The 4,957-nt window shown below is 46.7% G+C and overlaps 1 non-coding gene across 1 annotated transcript; it reads right to left on the reverse strand.

Annotated features, from left to right (window-relative positions):
• Window positions 1–363: 363 nt before the first annotated feature.
• Window positions 364–470, reverse strand: LOC120269586. The gene has a single exon (XR_005539235.1). It is a non-coding gene; the product is annotated as a small nucleolar RNA R71 (small nucleolar RNA).
• Between the last annotated feature and the right edge of the window lie 4,487 nt (window positions 471–4,957).

A 4,957-nucleotide genomic window follows, 5' to 3' on the forward strand; every position in this document is an offset into this window, starting at 1 on the left:
TACCCGATTATGCCACACCTTCAGTGTTGGGGACACAATCGAGTATTATACGCCCCCACTTACGACTCGTAAACTTTCGAGCTAAAGCCGAGCATTCATCCATATGCTCGCAAGAAGATGCGACAATTCAACGGTTTGGCCGATGAGGATCCAAACAGCTACATAGAGAGCTTCCTCGAGGTGTGCGACATGTCGAAGATAAATGGTGTGACGGATGATGCCATCAAATTGAGAGCCTTCCCATTTTCCTTAAAGGGGAGAGAAAAACAGTGGCTACACTCATTACCTAGAGCATCAATCACTACATGAGAGGAGATGGTAGAAGCTTTTCTAGCCCATTATTTCCCTTCCAGAAAATCAGCAAAGCTTAGGAATGAGATCTCATACTTTGTGCTGTTGGAATTGGAGTCTCTGTTTGAGACATGGGAAAGGTTCAAGGAACTCCTGCGAAAGTGTCCGCAACATGGATTTCCGGAGTGGATGATTGTTCAAACCTTCTACAATGGTTTGAACCCGAGTACAAGGCAACTCTTGGATGCGGCGACAGAAGGTACCTTAGGTAGCAAGACCCCTGATGAGGCTCTTCAATTTATTGAGGAAATGGGGTTAAATAGATACTAGTGGAATGCTATGGAGAAAAAAAAGTGGCCGGTCTCCATGAAATTGATGCGGTAACTTCATTGGCGACCCAAGTGGAGAGTTTGAGTAAGAAGGTAGATCTTATAGCTTCGAATAGAGTTGCGGCCGTGACCAATTGCACCGGTTGTGGTGGAGGACATGCTCCCTCCGATTGCCCAATCGCCATTGGTGATGTTTCTTCAGTTGAGAACGTTGACTTTGTAGGTAATGGCATGAGACCTCAAGGGAATCCATACAGCAACACCTACAATTCAGGTTGTAAGAATCATCCCAATTTTTCATGGAGTAATCAAGGACCATAGAAGACCATGGGGCCATCGGGTTTCCAACAACCGCAACAAGCCCCTCAAGTGGAAAACAGAATTTCAGGCTTGGAAAACCGAATGACGGATTTGGAGAAGCAATTGGCTAGATTTGTTCAATCGGCAAATACAAGGTTTGAATCAGTCGAGGCTACACATCGCAATCACACCGCCTCCTTGCACAACCTTGAAAATCAGGTGGGGCAAATTGCGAAGTCTCTCTCCGAAAAGCCACATGGAAGTTTACCAAGCAACACGGAAACCAATCCTAGAGAACATGTGAAGGCGATCACTTTGAGAAGTGGTCGTGAGGTTGAAGGGAGGCTTCCGAGTGAAAAGCCGAAAGAACACGCACCCGAGGTTGTAGAGGTTGAGGAGGGAGTAAACAAAGAGAAAGAGGTGGCACCTCCACCATTCAAGCCAAGAATCCCTTACCCCTCTAGATTGAAGAATGACCAAGGGGATGAATAGTATAAGAAGTTCTTGAGTCTGTTCAAGCAACTCCACATCAATATTCCTTTTGTAGAGGCATTGGCTCAAATGCCTAAGTACGCGAAGTTCCTGAAAGACCTATTGACCAACAAGAGAAAATTGGAGGAGAGTGCTTCAGTGGTGCTAGATGCTTCATGCTCGGCGGTGTTGCAAAAGAACATGCCGAACAAGAAGAAAGACCCGGGAAGCTTCATCATTCCGTGTAACATCGGCAACTTAGGTGAGGAAATGGCATTGGCGGATTCAGGGGCAAGTATCAATGTCATGCCATATACTTTCTTCCAAAAGCTAGGCTTAGGAGAGCCTAGGCCTACTCGGATGACTTTACAATTGGCGGACCGAACGGTATGACATCCGAGAGGCATCATTGAAGACGTGCTTGTCAAGGTGGACAAGTAAATTTTTCCGGTTGACTTTGTAGTGCTAGATGTCGATGAGGATGCGGATGTACCCTTGATACTTGGGAGACTGCTCTTGTGGACTTCCAAAGCATTGATTGGCATGGATGGTGGAGAGCTCACTTTGAGAGTTGGAGATGACAAGCTCACATACCGCCTTGTTGAAGCCATGCGGCATTCTCTTGATTTTGATGACACTTTATACTTTCTAGACACTACTGATGAGCTTGTTGATGAATATGTGCAGGAAATGTTCAACCTGGATCCATATGAAGGTTTGTTCAACCAAGACGAGAGCAACGAAGAAGTAATGATGCTTGGTTCGACTGGAGAAGAAACATGAAGAGGGCTCGAAGACGCCACCGAAAATGCTCAAAGATTGTTGGAGACGTACATGAGCCAAGGAAGTTGGACGAACCATTGCTAGGTGGTCCGAAGCCCGAGAGTACACCCTCTACCCTCAAGAGACTTTGCTCATCATGCTTTCAAGCCATGGGTAAGAGGGCAACCTTCATTTATGAACCCCCGTGAGGTAAGAAAGATACGTCAAGCTTAGTGAGGTTAAACAAGCGCTTCTTGGGAGGCAACCCAAGTGTTTACTGTTCTCACAACTTTTAGTTTAATTTATTTTCATGAATAAACTGTTAAGTGTTGGTGTTTCAATTTTTAAGTGCTTGTGCTGTGATTTTGTTGTGGGTTTTTAAAAGAACTCAGTGTGTGTTTTGTTGAGAGTTGGCGAAGTTTGGTCATTTGAGTTCTATTTCGTGTTTTTATCTGGTAAATTTTGCATAATATAACAGGCTCTGAGTGTGTAAACATGTTCAGAATAGTTATGCAGAGCCTGCAGGTTTTTCTAAGTCATCCAGAGAAAACACACGGGCGTGTGAAATTTTGACGCGCCCGTGGGTGTATACTGCGAGCTCATCCAGAGAAGGCACAGGGGCATGCGGCTGACCCTGTGAACGACCATCCAACTGGCGCACGCCTGCGGGTACTTCCGCGACGGGCGGTGAACTCCCCGCAGAGTTGGGCAAATTTTCCCGAGAACACAGAGGGGCGTGGACTCACCCTTGTGGTCAACCTTATGAACCACACACGGGCGTGGGCAATTTCCGTACGCCCATGCAAATCTCTGCAGGGTGTTCCCTCCATCTCGAGAAAAACACAGGGCGTGCTGCTGCCCCAGTGAGTTGAGCATGTAAATGTCCATGCCCGTGGGGAATTTCCGCACGGGCGTGTGTAAGACTTGATATTTTTCTCGGATGTCCGTGGAAGCCACAGTGGACGTGCATCCGCCCTCGCCGGTCGGGCGCATGGGCGTGGGTAATTTCTGCACGCCCATGTGAGAGCAGTCAGAGTCAAAGGAGCGTTTTCCCGAGAAAGCACAGGGACGTGTGTACGCCCCTGTGGCGCTCTCGAAGTGAGGCGCACGGGTGTGGGTAATTTCCACACGCCCGTGGGGATACGCAGAATTCCAAGAGACGCGATTTCCTCCTTAAAAACCTTGTGATCCGTCTCATTCTTCATCTCCAGTCGTAGGAAAACGGTTCCTGATCATCTTTCCGACCCTTGATTTTTCGTATTTAGTGTTGAAATTTTCCTTACATATACTATAGCAGCACTATTCACAGCCGGCCGAGAAATCAGAGAAACAGAGAATCAACACGGGCGTGTGGAAATGATCTACGACCATGTGGAAATTCCGCACGGGCGCGTGTACCATCCACGCCTGTGGAGTCGCCCGATTCCAACCCTATTTAAAGCCGATTCAGCCCCGATTTTGGTATTCTTTTCTCCATCTTTTCCCCAACTCGAGAGAGGGCTTCGGCTAGGATTTTGAGGGGTATTGTCTAGGTTTTTGGAGAGGTTCTACTGCTCCGACATTGCGCGTCATTTGGAAGAAAGTTATTGGGAGAGCTTTCGTCGGCATCAATCCGGCGAGGTGTATCCTAGGCCGGACAAAGGATCCCTTGTGACGAGTAGAGGACTCTCCACAAGACCATCAACACGACCATCGAGGGGGTTTCTTTATGGATTCATGGCTTTTACATTTGATTTGATTGTACTTAGCTCCATGCAGAGCTAAACCCCTAGTGGGTACTTGGGTGATTGTGAACCCTAGGATGTATTCGTTTCATCGAACTTTTTTATTATGCTTTCAATAAATTGATGTTTATTGTGAGTTCCAAGCTTGAATGCTTGATTGTATGAACATTTCCCCTAGAGTGACACTAGGGTTGAGAGTTCTTGTTGGTAACCTTGTGAGTGAGTGACACACCACGAGCGTTAGACAAAGCTAGGTTGGAGAGGGTTGAGAGGGTGAGTCGAGAGGTACAGGAGCGTCCCCTTTCCCCTCCGACGTAATAAATTCTACCTCCATTCCTCGAGTTCTTTGCGGCCATAATAGAGTGAATGGTCTAAGGGATGAATCTCCGCTGGGGCTTAGTTGCGCGTGCAACAGAGTGAAGCGTTGAGGGGATCATAGTATCTAGGGCTTAATTGTGGTTGGGGACCTTCCGCCTGGACGAAAGGGTTAGGTCTATAATTAGGAAAAGATTTATCACCTGGAATCCCTAGAGCTCATTGCAACTTTATTCGAGTGCGAGGTTGAGAGGTTATTTAATCTCTCCTCCGGGACATGAATAGAGTTAGGCATAGTTGACCTTAGATTTGGGACTATGTATGTAAGGATTTCCAAGACTCACCATTGCATTGATTATGAAGCATAATAGAGAGTTCTTGCACTTGAAGTGATTATCCTAGGTGAAGCATCATCCGAGTACCCCATCTTTATCGATTGCCTTACCTCCTCCTTACTTTTGCTCTCTTACTTGTTGCTTTTAATTGTTGAGAATTGAATCATTGTCACACTTATCATTGTTGATATTCCACATAGCTAAGAATCAAATTAAGTGTCTTTACTCCCTACTCCCTGTGGATTCGATACCCGCTTACCCGGGATTATTACTTCGACAAACCCGTGCACTTGCGGGATATACGCAAGGGGATCTTGTCAGCAAGTCAGGAAAGACATGTGGCCTTGGACACCCCCGGTGATCTCGTCCTTATGCATGCAGACTTTTTCGTATGCTCATTGCGGCGTCAAACTACTGGGCGTATTCTATG

Source organism: Dioscorea cayenensis, chromosome 9, assembly GCF_009730915.1.
Source record: "Dioscorea cayenensis subsp. rotundata cultivar TDr96_F1 chromosome 9, TDr96_F1_v2_PseudoChromosome.rev07_lg8_w22 25.fasta, whole genome shotgun sequence".
NCBI classification, from domain to species: domain Eukaryota; kingdom Viridiplantae; phylum Streptophyta; class Magnoliopsida; order Dioscoreales; family Dioscoreaceae; genus Dioscorea; species Dioscorea cayenensis.